The following is a 13,995-nucleotide window of genomic DNA, read 5'->3' as shown; positions in this document are numbered from 1 at the left end:
TCCTTAAATATCTTGCTGTCAGTGAAGGGCTTCTTAGGGATAGGCCCCTTTTTTCTCCACTTCCTGTCTGAATGACGTGCCCAAAGTAAACTGCCTGTAGCTCAGGCCCTGAAGCCAGGATATGCATATAATTGGAAAGAATACACTTGGAAGTTTGTAGAAAGTTAAAATAATGTAGGAGAACATAACACAATAGATATGGTAGGACAAAATCCAAAGAAAAACCAACCAGATATTTCTTTTGAGAGACCATCCTCTTAGAAGAGAAAGGTCATATTGAAGAGAAAGGGAAAGGTCATAAGAGAAAGGTCATATTGACCCAAGAGAAAGGTCATATTGAAAATTAGCTCCCTGGATGCAATTCCTATGGCCAAGGTGTCAGCAGTCTATGTTCAAGGTTTCAGGCTTGTAACTTCAAAAACGAATAAGAAATATCAGTTTTAGTAGAAGGACACAGTCTTGGAAATTCGTGTATGCGCGCATGAAGACATTACGCACCTGCTAAAATCGATTTCTTATTGAACATACTTCTTTCCAAAATAAATATTATAGTTGATTACATTTTAGGGTATCTGAGGAGTAAATAGAAACGTATTTTGACTTGTTGAAACAAAGTCTCGGGGTAGATTTTCGGATTCCTTTCTCTGCAAGTTGAACGAGTGGATTACTCAAATCGATGGCGCCAACTAAACTGACTTTTTGGGATATAAGGAAGGATTTTATCTAAAAAAACAACACTACATGTTATAGCTGGGACCCTTTGGATGACAAATCAGAGGAATATACTTTATTTTTATTTTTTTAAGTAAGTGAATATTGAATCGTTATATGTAAATGTGTGAAACCTGTGCCGGTGGAAAAATATTTTGATGTGGGGCGCCGTCCTCAAACAATCGCATGGCATGTTTTCGCTGTAATAGCTACTGTAAATTGGAGAGTGCAGTTAGATTAACAAGAATTTAAGCTTTCAGCCGATATAAGACACATGTACCTAAATGTTTAAAATCCATAATATTTATGATTATTTATTTGAATTGCGCACCCTTCAGTTTCACCAGAAGTTGTCCCACTAGCGGAACACCGATCCTTAAGAAGTTTTAAAACGAGGACTCGAATCAAGGCAATGTGGTGACAGACATGGCGGCTCTGCTTCTAGCTCCTAAGCAACTTTACAGCATTTAGGTTTTTTTGTGTTATTTCTTATATTACTAGCCCAGAATGTTTTTTTGTGTGATTACATACAACCGGAAATAACTTTTGGATATCAGAGTGACGTTAACTCACCAGCATTACGACCAGGAATGCAACTTTCCCGAATTGGATCCTTTGTTCGTTCCCCCCAGGGCAATTGAAATGATCCCAGAGGCTGCTCCAAGACGCTGCTGGTGGAGAAGAGGTATTCAGAGTGGACCTCTAGTCCGACTCAGGAGGCGTGCACACCATCCAACACTTTGAGTATATTACTTGTTAATGTTCAGTCTCTGGACAATAAAGTAGACGAGCTCAGGGCGAGGATCTCCTTCCAGAGAGACATCAGGGACTGTAACATACTCTGTTTCACGGAATCATGGCTCTCTCCAGATATACTGTCCCTGTCCATACAGCCAGCTGGGTTCTCAGTACATCGCACAGACAGGAATAAAGAACTCTCCGGTGGTGAACATTTCATGATTAACTACTCATGGTTTGACTGTGATAACGTACAGAAACTCAAGTCGTTTTGTTCACCCGACCTAGAATACCTCACAATCAAATGCCGACAATATTACCTACCAAGAGAAATCTCTTCGGTTATAGTAACAGGCATGTATATTCCCCCTCAAGCCGATACCACGATGACTAGAAACCACATATCCTGAGGCAGCATTTATTGTAGCTGGGGATTTTAACAAAGCAAATTTGAGGAAAACGCTACTGAAGTTCTATCAACACATTGACTGTAGTACTCTCGCTGCTAAAATGCTTGACCACTGCTAACCCCCGTTCCAGGATGCCTTCAAGGCTATCCCACACATTACATTCGGCAAATCAGATCACGACTCCATTTTGCTCCTCCCTTCCTATAGGCAGAAACTCAAACAGCAAGTACTCGTGATCCGGGTACTTGCTGTTTGATTATTCACCACTGTGACTATACCTACCCAAACCAAAAACCGTGGATAGACATCATTCTCGCAAAACTGAAAGTGCGAACCACCGCATTTAACTATGGCAAGGTGACTGGGAATATGGTTGAATACAAACAGTGTAGTTATTCCCTCCATAAGGCAATCAAACAGGCAAATGTCAGTACAGAGATGAGGTAGTCGCAATTCAATGGCTCAGACACGAGACGTATGTGGCAAGGTCTACAGACAATCACAGATTACAAAGGGAAAACCAGCCACGTCGCGGACACCGACGTCTTGCTTCTGGACAAGCTAAACACCTTCTTTGCCTACTTTGAGAATAACACAGTGCCACCGACGAGGCCCGCTCCAAAGGACTGTTGGCTCTCGTTCTCCATGGCTGACCTGAGAAAGACATTTAAATATAACCCTCGCAAGGCTGCCGGCATCCCTAGCATCGTCTTCAGAGCATGCGCAGACATGCATGGCTGGGATGTTTACGGTCATATTAAATCTCTCCCAATACCAGTCTGCTGTCCCCACTTGCTTCAAGATGTCCACCATTGTTCCTGTACCCAAGAAAGCAAAGGTAATTGAACTAAATGACTATCACTCCGTAGCATTCACCTCTGTCCCCGTAGCACTCACTCACTTCTGTCATCATGAAGTGCTTTGGCAGGCTAGTTAAGGATCATATCACATTTGCCTTATCCTGACACCCTATACCCACTTCAATTTGCATACCGCCCCAATAGATCCACAGACGATGCAATCGCCATAGCACTGTACACTGCCCTATCCCATCTGGACAAAAGGAATACCTATGTAAGAATGCTGTTCATTGACTATAGCTCAGCCTTCAACACCATAGTACCTTCCAAACTCATCATTATGCTCGGGGCCCTGGGTCTGAACTCCGCCCTGTGCAACTGGGTCCTGGAATTCCTGACGGGCCGCCTCAACACAGGGGCCCAACAAGGTTGCGTGCTCAGCCCCCTCCTGTACTCCCTGTTCACCCATGATTGCGTGGCCAAGGACACCTCCAACTCCATCATCAAGTTTGCAGACGACACAACAGTATTAGGCCTGATTACCAACAATGACGAGACAACCTACAGGGAGGAGATGAGGTCCCTGGAGGAGTGGTGCCAGGAAAATAACCTCTAACAAAACTAATGAGCTGATCGTGGACTTCAGGAAACAGCAGAGGGAGCAGGCCCCTATCCACATCCTTGGCGTACACATCACTGACAATCTGAAATGGTCCACCCACACAGACAGTGTGGTATAAATTTGGCTTGGTCCTTAAGACCCTAAAACTTTTTCTCTCAGCACGACTGCGAGAATCCTGTCGGACTGTATTACCGCCTGGTACGGTAACTGCACCCCCTGCAACCGCAGGGCTCTCCAGAGGGTAGTGCGGTCTGCCCAACGCATCGCCGGGGGCACACTGCCTGCCCTCCAAGCCACCTACAGCACCCGATGTCACAGGAAGGCCAAAAAGATCATAAAGGACATCAACTACCCGAGCCACTGCCTGTTCACCCCGCTACCAGAAGTCGAGGTCAGTACAAGTCCATCAAAGCTGGGACCGAGAGACTGAAAAACAGCTTCTATGTCAAGGCCATCAGACTGTTAAATAGCCATCACTAGACGGCTACCACCCGGTTACTCAACCCTGCAAATTAGAGGCTGCTGCCATATATACATAGACATGGAATCGCTGGTCACTTTAATAACGGAACATTAGTCACTTTAATAATTTTACTTACTGCTTTACAAATTTCATATGTGTATATTGTATTTTATTCTACTGTATTTTAGTCAATGTCACTCCGACATTGCTCGTCCTAATATATATATATTTCTTAATTCCATTCTTTTACTTTTAGATGTGTGTATTGTTGTGAATTGTTAGATACTACTGCACCGTTGGAGCTAGGAACACAAGCATTTCGCGACATCAGCAATAACATCTGCTAAATATTTGTATGTGACCAATAGAATTTGATTTGATTTGAGGGGGTATGTGAGGGTAATGTGGCTTTTGTTAAAGAAAATGGCTAAAATCATAGGCCATCACTTGTTAGTTTAAGATTTGAAAAGTGTATACGGTCCAAACTTTTAGAACACCTACTCGTTCAAGTTATTTATTTATTTTTACTTTATTTTTTACTTTGTAGAAACATTGTGAAGGCATCAAAACTATGAAATAACACGTGGAATCATGTGGTAACCAAAAAAGTGTTAAACAAATCCAAATATATTTGAGATTTGAGATTCTTTAAATAGCCACCCTTTGCCTTAATGACAGCTTTGCACACTCTTGGCATTCTCTCAACCAGCTTAACCTGGAATGCTTTTCCAACAGTCTTGAAGGAGTTCCCACATACGCTGAGCGCTTGTTGGCTGCTTTTCCTTCACTCTGCGGTCCAACTCATCCCAAACCATCTCAATTGGGTTGAGGTCGGGTGATTGTGGAGGCCAGGTCATCTGATGCAGCACTCTATCACTCTCCTTCTTGGTAAAATAGCCCTTACACAGCCTGGAGGTGTTGTGTCACTGTCCTGTTGAAAAACAAAGGATATTCCCACTAAGCCCAAACCAGATGGGATGGCTTATCGCTGCAGAATGCTGTGGTAGCCATGCTGCTTAAGTGTGCCTTGAATGCTAAATAAATCACAGACAGTCACCAGCAAAGCACCACCACACCATAACACCTCCTCCTCCATGCATTTGGGTGGGAAATACACATGCAGAGATTATCCGTTCACTTTTTTGGTTACTACATGATTCCATATGTGTTATTTCATAGTTTTTATTTCACCATTTCTCTACAAAGTTGAAAATAAAGTAAAAATAAAGAAAAACCCTTGAATGAGTAGGTGTTCCTAAAACTTGTGAAAGGTAGTGTATATGGACCTGATTATAAAAAGCGATCTATAACACTATGACACTTTAGTCCGCGATGCTTAATGCTTGAAACAAGCTGGAAAAGACGTGACCGATGCATTTGGGATATATTTGGGTTTGTCTCTATGACATTCAGAGGCTGCGCTATAACTGTGTATAGCCGAGGAGACAAAAAAATACTTTGCTTGGGAGGTAATGTGTGATTCTGTCACGATCAATTGACGTTCAACATTTATTAAACAACATACGTACAGGTTATTAAATAACATACTAACTCTAAATCAGTCCGGAGCAAGCCAGGTATCCTAAGGATTTTTTTAAAATTCAAGGCAATTTAATAAATAAATAATAAAGCATTTGTGACACGTTACATGCTAGGGGCTGGCAGGAATCCTCAGCATTTCAACAGCACTTCAACAACATGCCTAAAAATGTTGCATTTAGGCTGTATAAAATGACATTTATAAAAAATAATCACTTAGAATTAAATAACAATGAAACTAAAAATGCCTTATTAGGCTATACTACAGTGGCTTTGAATTCACTTTTAGAAACACGAGTTTGTCTAATCTTTGGTTTGAGGTTCATGCAGTGAGCTATGCATGCTAATTTGGCCTAACAGATGCTCTTATATTCCCATGCCCTAATCACAGTCAACACAAATCTATTTTGTAACAACATCATTGTCACGCCCTGGCCATAGAGGCTTTTATTCTCTATTTTGGTTAGGCCAGGGTGTGACTAGGGTGGGCATTCTAGTTTCTTTATTGCTATGTTTTCTATTTCTTTGTGTTTGGCCGGGTGTGGTTCTCAATCAGAGGCAGCTGTCTATCGTTGTATCTGATTGAGAACCATACTTACGTATGACACTTAGGTGTCTTTGTGGGAAGTTGACTTGGTTAAGGGCACATAGCCTTTAGCTTCACGGTTTGTTTCTGTATTGTTAATTGTTTTGTCGGCGACATCTACTATTAAAAGTATGTACGCTCACAACTCTGCACCTTGGTCCTCTTCTTACGACGGCCGTGACAGAACTTCCCACCAACAACGGACCAAGCAGCGTGGTAAGGAGGAGCAGCGTGTCCAGGATTCATGGACTTGGGAGGAGATCCTGGACGGTAAGGGACCCTGGAGGCAGGCTGGGGAGTATCGCCATCCACAGGAGGAACTGGAGGCAGCAAGAGCAGAGCGGCAGCGTTACGAAGGGACTCGGCTAGCAAGGAAGCCCGAGAGGCAGCTCCCCAATTTTTTGGGGGGGCACACGGGGAGTGTGGCTGAGTCAGGTTGGAGACCTGAGCCAACTCCCCGTGCTTACCGTGGCGAGCGTTGTACTGGTCAGGCACCGTGTTATGCGGTGGAGCGCACGGTGTCTCCAGTGCGCGTGCACAGCCCGGTGCGCTACCTTCCAGCTCCCCGAATCAGCCGGGCTAGAGTGGGCATCCAGCCAGGTCGAGGATGCCGGCTCAGCGCATCTGGCCGCCAGTACGTCTCTATGGCCTGGGATATCCTGCGCCGGCTCTGCGCACTGTGTCTCTGGTGCGTCTGCACAGCCCTGTGCGTCCTGTACCTGCGCCCCGCATCTGCAGGGCGAAAATAACCATCCAGCCAGGACGGGTTGTGCAGGCTCTACGCTCAAGACCTCCAGTGCGCCTCCACGGCCCAGTGTATCCGGTGCCTCTGCCTAGGACAGGGCCTCCTGTATGTCTCTCCAGCCTGGTGAGTCCTGTGCCTGCGCCTAGAACTAATCCTCCTGTATGTCTCCCCAGCCTGGTGAGCCCTGTGGCAGCTCAACGTAGCAGACTGCCCATACGTCTCCTCCCTCCAGTGATGATCCATGGCAAGAAGCCTCCAGTGATGATCCATGGCAAGAAGCCTCCAGTGATGATCCATGGCAAGAAGACTCCAGTGATGATCCATGGCAAGAAGACTCCAGCGATGATCCATGGCAAGAAGACTCCAGCGATGATCCATGGCACGGAGCCTCCAGCGATGATCCATGGCACGGAGCCTCCAGCGACGATCCATGGCACGGAGCCTCCAGCGACGATCCATGGCACGGAGCCTCCAGCGACGATCCATGGCACGGAGCCTCCAGCGACGATCCATGGCACGGAACCTCCAGCGACGGCCTCAATCACGTCTATAGAATTTTGTGGTATACTGTAGAGTACTATACTACACACTGTAGTATTCTACGATTGTGTAGTGCTTACTATAGACCAAATCAGAATATTTGTGAACAAAGTCGTTCTGGTAGTTCCGTGTTGCGAGCGTCAGAAAGGTGGACTCAAGAACGCATAGGAACGCATAGGAAACCATATGCAGACCACCGCCGGACTTGCTAGATTATCTAATGAATAACTAATATACTCTGTTTTCTAAAATGTCTATATAATTATCAACACTACTCTCTTGTTATCGAGCCTCATATTTCTAGGTTGGTAGCTAGATAGCTAGTTGCTTTGTTCATGGAGGAAATGCTTGCTAGGTACAAAAGCTACATTGCCTTGGTTGCAGCTGACCTGTATGCTAGCCAGAGCCATGTATTTGTGTGTATTCTTTTTCTAAATACATAGCTAGCCAGCCAGCTAGCCCTAATTGCAATGTTGGATAGATAGCTCATCTTTTCCATCTATGAAAATAGCAACAATTATCTCACAATACTTTTTATCCAATCTTCACCCATCGCATTATGCAGCATGCCAGTGGCGTGCCTAGGGCCTGGGCCTTCAGTGAGGTCCTACACAGTCCCACCCGAATTAATCCACCTCTTATTACCATCATTATGATGCCATGGCTCTAGACACTATACATTTAGACAGAAACGCAGTATAACCAGGCGTTGCGTCACAAACAGTGTTTACCCAAAAACATGACACAATCAATGAGTCTTTTCAATATTTCCCTATTTTTCTTCACCTTTTCATTGTGCAGCTCCGTTGCCCTGCGCGCTTGTTCGTTGAGCTGTAGATTCCACTTTTGGTGTCCCCAAAAGTTTTCAAAAGCACCATTGCTTGTAAGTGCCCAGCCGTACTTTGGTGTCTCGTTGCTGCCTTGGTTAGACAACTCAAGTTTGCAAAGCCAGTGTGGCTCCAAACACCAAATCGATCACTTGCAAATAATAGGCATTCCCAGCAGTACAGTTTGCAGTGCTTCTCGGAGCCTGTGAGCCATTGATAGCGCTCGTAGTTGGAACTTTGAAAGTGGCGAACGAACCCCTTTCCCGCCTGTGACAGGCTTTGTAGCGTCGGCGTCGGGCGACCTCTCCTTACAATGTCTAACTTTTCTTGAAAAGTTCGTCTTGAGAATGGCGTTATAATTATATCCTTGACCAAATCGATATCTTCTCCTCCTTCCGCCATTGTGGGTTGAAAAAACAACTTAGTAGTACGCGAATTAATTTGTTTATCAAATTCAGTTTCCTAGATCTCCATAGGACCTGCCTCTCAATATTGGTAATCCAATCAAAAGATGTGCACGCACTACGCCTGCTAGCTGGCTCCTGTGTAACACTGGAGCCAGCCAGCAGGCGTACAATAGCCAACTCTAAAGCTGATTGGTTGACACTAAATGTTCATTTCCATTCACTTTAAGCTACAAGCGCCCGCACTGTTGATTCTGAAGGCCTGAGGGCAGATTTTAGACCCCTGGCAACACATAATGGCTGAATATGATTGGATAAAAGATCTAACATAAAGACCAGCCCTCCAAATCTCAACCTGGGGCTGGAAGCAGTGCAACCAAGAGGAAAGCTATGAAATGAAGAGTATAACTCTTACTCTGGGGAATAATTGAATACATATGTGGGAAAATATATTTTAAAAAAAAAATTATATTCTGATGATGTTTAGGCCAGCAGAGAATGCCTTGCTGGCCCTGACGGCCCACCACTGCAGCATGCATGTATGCAGAAAAAGTAACGTTAGCTAGCTAGCTAATGTTATATAGTCCATCTATAAGCTGTAGCATCCAGCTACCTAGCTAACTATTTGATTTGACTAGCTGGGTTCCAGTTATTGTTCAGCTATCTTGTTTGAACAGCGAATGAACACAAGCTGCTTGCCAGTTGCTTGCCAGTTAGCTAGCTAGCTACCCCTGCCTCAGCCATTGCATTGGCTATCTTGCCAGCACACATGGACGAATGCATGTAACATTAGCAAGTGAAAACAACCCTCGCTTTCAATTAATAAGCTGGCTTGATAGCTACATCAGCATACAAATATTTCCTCACCCAATGCTAATTATAGTTCCATAGGTGTCACGTCTGCTCCCGATCTCCCCCCACTGGCACTTGAGGGCGCCAGGCTGCCCTGCATCACGCACTCCTGCAATCTATTACGCACACCTGTCTTCCCTCGTCACGCGCATCAGCGATATTGGACTCACGTGGACTCATTCATCACCTGTTTATTTCCTCCCCTATATTTGCCAGTTCCCCTGCTCTGTTCCCTGCTGCTGCATTAATTGTTTTTTGTCTGTATTACTGACGCTGTTCCTACCTCATTCAATGTCCGTGCCTTATTAAATGTTTGACTCCCCGTACCTGCTTCGTCTCTCCAGCGTCATCCCATGTGACAATAGCCTGCCATATGTGAGTTGCTGAGCTGGGGCTACGAGGTTATCAGAAAGTGTACTAGCTAGCCTAGCTAGCTACTTGTCTAGCTGCTACTACTAATTCTATCTTCTGGGATTTCCTTTCCATTTGTGCGGTACAATGAATGACCATAGCAATAAACGCAAAGAAGCCAACCTTACTAATGCACAAACTGAAAGCAGGACACCGCAAAGCAGGACACGGCTCTCGTCCCAAGTTGCGAAACGCATAGTGCCCTCTCCCTCTGTGCAGCAGACACACACAAAAATCAACAAGTCCACCTCCTGGATGACATTACTAGCCTTTTCCCTGCCTGTAGTGTTGCCTTTATGGACCTTATGACCTTATGCCTGCCCCTGGACCCAGCTACCTGCCTCCTCCTGTGGTCCTTTACAATGAACACCTGCTGCGCCCTGCTCTTGAAACCAGCTCTCTGTCTCCCATCGTGTTCATTACAAGAGTGAGTCCATGCAACTTATTATGTGACTTGTTTAGCAAATGTTTACTCCTGAACTTATTTAGGCTGGCCATAACAAAGGGGTTGAATACTTATTGACGCAAGACATTTCAGCCTTTCATTTTAAATTAATTTGTAAAAATGTTGAACAACGTAACTCCAATTTGACATGATGGTGTATTGCGTGTAGGAGAGTGACAAAAAAAATCTATTTAATCTATATTTAATTAAAAAACTTTTTTTTTTTTAAGTCTAGGGGTGTGAATACTTTCTGAACGCACTCATTTCAGTTGTCTTCCTCCATTGTATTCACGTCTTTATTTCTATTGTGGATTGCGTTTCAGTGCGCCAATGTAAGGTCTGCAAACCAACCTTTCTATTGAACACACTTATTTGGATTGTGATAATACCGATGAATGGATGCTGCACACAATGTGCTTATTTTTTATTACTTATTTACATGTATTTTTTTACCCCCTTTTTCTCCCCAATTTTGTGATATCCAATTGCGATCCAATTACGAGCTTGTCTCATCGCTGCAACTCCCCAACGAGCTCGGGAGAAGCGAAGGTCGAGTCATGCGTCATCCGAAACATGACCTGCCAAGCCACGCTTCTTAACACCCACACACTTAAACCGGAAGCCAGCCACACCAATTTGTCGTAGGAAACACTGTTGAACTGACAACCGGAGTCAGCCTGCAGGCACCCAGCCCACCACAAGGAGTCGTTAGAGCACGAGCCAAGTAAAGCCCCCCTGGGCAAACCCACCCCTAACCTGGCAGACGCTGGGCCAATTTTACAGCGCCCTATGGGACTCCCGGTCACGGGTCAACTACATTTTGAAAACGCATTGAATGAATAAGAATTTTATTTATGGAAATAAATCATGGTTAACATCCTCATATCCACATGAAAAATAATATAGTTTACTATAGGATACTACAGTACTTTCTATAGATTTATGTGGTATACTGTAGGGAATACTATACTACAAAGTGTATTGGTATTCTAATTTAAATGTGCATATGCCCTGCCCATTCCCCTCTCCTTATCCCAATTTGTGCTACCCATTAGTGAGAAACTTACATGCCAAGTAAAACCATACTGTATATTGAGTTCCGCACAGGTTATAGAAAAGAGTAGAACCTATGAACCTATCCATTCAAACTCCAGTCCTACCTACTTAAAAGTTAGGGAAAATGTGCTCTTTTATTATTTGTCTAGTAGGTTTCTTCAAGGAGAAAGCCCACACTTCTGTCAAAGATAATACAACAAAAACACTATAGTAAATATTACAGTCATGTCCACAAAAACACTACAGTAAATACTATAGTATACTACAGTCATGTCCGCAAAACACTACAGTATACTACAGTCATGTGTTTTTTGGCTCAAAAACACTACAGTAAATTCCACAAAAACATTACAGTGAATATTATAGTATATAAACATAGTAATACTACAGCATTTGTACCATAGTATTTCTTTCATGTGGGCAGATCTCTTCATAATATCAATTAGTCAGTCAAAGTTTTTCCTATTGGTAGGCAATCCAGGTGTGTTTAACATCCATGAATTGCTGGCTTTATGTGAATGTCTATGGGTGACCAAGTTGTCTCGTAAGCAGCAGCTGACTATAAAATGCCGGTGTGGGATCATTTTTTCCTAAATTTTTATAGTGAGTTTGCTTCCCAAATGGCACCCTATTCCCTATTTAGTACACAAAATATTCCCTTACGGCTGTTTAAAAGTAGTGCACTATACAGGGAATAGGGTGCATTTTGGGACGCACCCTGAGCATGCCAAGAAACCACCATTGTAACTTATGGTACCCACTCAAGGCAGAAAGCAGCAGCACCCAAAGACCATATGGGTGGAACTGGAGGAACTGTAACCCCTGGGGCTTAATGCTATATTAATGGCGTAAGTAATAAGACATCCTGCTTAAAAAATAGGATTATCTCGATCAATACACTGCAAGGTAACCTGATACTTTCAAGGGGGGGCAGAGTAGAAGTGATAATAGGCTAGTGCTCTAATGTTATTCCCTTAGTAAACAACATATTTCTTAGTAAGTGTTATTTGGTTAGTCAGTCATTCAGCATCATTAAAAGTGATTCAAAATACTAAATTACCTCGGAATTAAAACTTTGTCGTCAGCAAGATATTGGAAGGCCACTATAGAGTGAGAATCACATTGTTGCCTCCTTTACTTTGCCAGAGCTGCAAGTGACAAGGTATCTATGCTGACACGTTACTCACTGTGCTTTAATTATCTTTTTTTAGGTAAACCCTGTCTTTGTGTTTCCTCGCAAAATTTGACTGCTTATTTTTGACAGATTCATAAGAAAAATTGTCATTAAGGTGCAGTGTGATGTTTATGCATTTAACGTTATATATGTCGCAGTATGAGTGATTAATATTTCATTTCAAGCTCTACAATAACTGAAAACCCTGGGTCCAAATTCATTTTCTGATATTGCCAAACGATTGCATTAACAAATGACAATGGCATCACTGGGGCAACATTTTAATTTTGTGGGTGACATACACTACATGACCAAGAGTATGTGGACACCTGCTCGTCGAACATCTCATTCCATAATTATGGGCATTCATATGGAATTGGTCCCCCCTTTGCTGCTATAACAGCCTCCATTCTTCTGGGAAGGCTTTCCACTACAGCCACGAGCATTAGTGAGGTCGGACACTGACGTTGGGTGATTAGGCCTGGCTCGCAGTCTGTGCTCCAATCCCAAAGGTGTTCGATGGGGTTGAGGTCAGAGCTCTGTGCAGCCCAGTCATGTTCTTCCACACCGATCTCGACAAACAACTTCTGTGTGGACCTGGCTTTGTGCAAGGGGCATAGTCATGCTGAAAGTTGGAAGCACAGAATCGTCTAGAATGTCATTGTATGCTATTAAGATTTCCCTTCACTGGAACTAAGAAGCCTAGTCCGAAACATGAAAAACAGCCCAAGACCATTATTCCTCCTCCACCAAACTGTACAGTTGGGACTATGCATTGAGGCAGGTAGCGTTCTCCTGGCATCCGACAAACCCAGATTTGTCCATTGGACTGCCAGATGGTGAACCGTGATTCATCACTCCAGAGAACACTTTTCCACTGCTCCAGAGTCCAATGGCGGTGAGCTTAACACCACTCCAGCCGACGCTTGGCATTGCGTATGGTGATCTTAGGCTTGTGTGTGGCTGCTCGACCATGGAAACCCATTTCATGAAGCTCTCGACAAACAGTTATTGTGCTGACGTTGCTTCCAGAGACAGTTTGGAACTTGGTAGTGAGTGTTACAACCGAGGACAGACGATTTTGTGTGGCCTACCCTTTCACGGCTAAGCCATTGTTGGTCCTAGACATTTCCACTTCACAATTACACCGCTTACAGTTGCACAGAGCAGCTCTAGCAAGACAGACATTTGAGGACTTGCTGGAAAGGTGGCATCCTATGACAGTCACTGAGCTCTTCAGTAAGGCCATTCTTCTGCCAATGTTTGTCTATGAAGATTGCATGGCTGTGTGCTCGATTTTATACACCTGTCAGCAACGGGTGTGGCTGAAATAGCCAAATCCACTCATTTGAAAGGGTGTCCACATACTTTTGCATATATAGTAAAATACATTCAGAGGCTGATAAAATACAGCTGTCAGATTTTGCGCCTCAGGACTCAGACTGAGTGACTGAAACAGGGAGGGGAGGGTACATTTGAATTCATGTGGCTTTACAGCACAGCAGATGACATTGCACAAATGGCCGTGCTCATGTAGTTCATCTTCAGTCGCCCACTGGCGCAAACCACTGTAGCCTATCTACTGACTCTCTGGATACAAGTTATTTTGGGTATAGCTGGTGGTTTGTCTCCAGTGCCGAAAGAAGTAGCTAAGTCATACATTTTTTTGGGA

At 43.9% G+C, this 13,995-nt stretch overlaps 1 non-coding gene across 1 annotated transcript; it reads left to right on the top strand.

Moving 5' to 3' along the window:
- Positions 1-11,271: 11,271 nt before the first annotated feature.
- LOC129840034 (U7 small nuclear RNA) lies at positions 11,272-11,324 on the top strand. The gene has a single exon (XR_008757153.1). It is a non-coding gene; the product is annotated as a U7 small nuclear RNA (small nuclear RNA).
- Positions 11,325-13,995: the final 2,671 nt, after the last annotated feature.

This window comes from Salvelinus fontinalis, chromosome 40 (assembly GCF_029448725.1).
Source record: "Salvelinus fontinalis isolate EN_2023a chromosome 40, ASM2944872v1, whole genome shotgun sequence".
NCBI lineage: Eukaryota > Metazoa > Chordata > Actinopteri > Salmoniformes > Salmonidae > Salvelinus > Salvelinus fontinalis.
The sequence above is the reverse complement of the archived record's forward strand: the minus strand, read 5'-3'. Positions and strand labels throughout refer to the sequence as shown.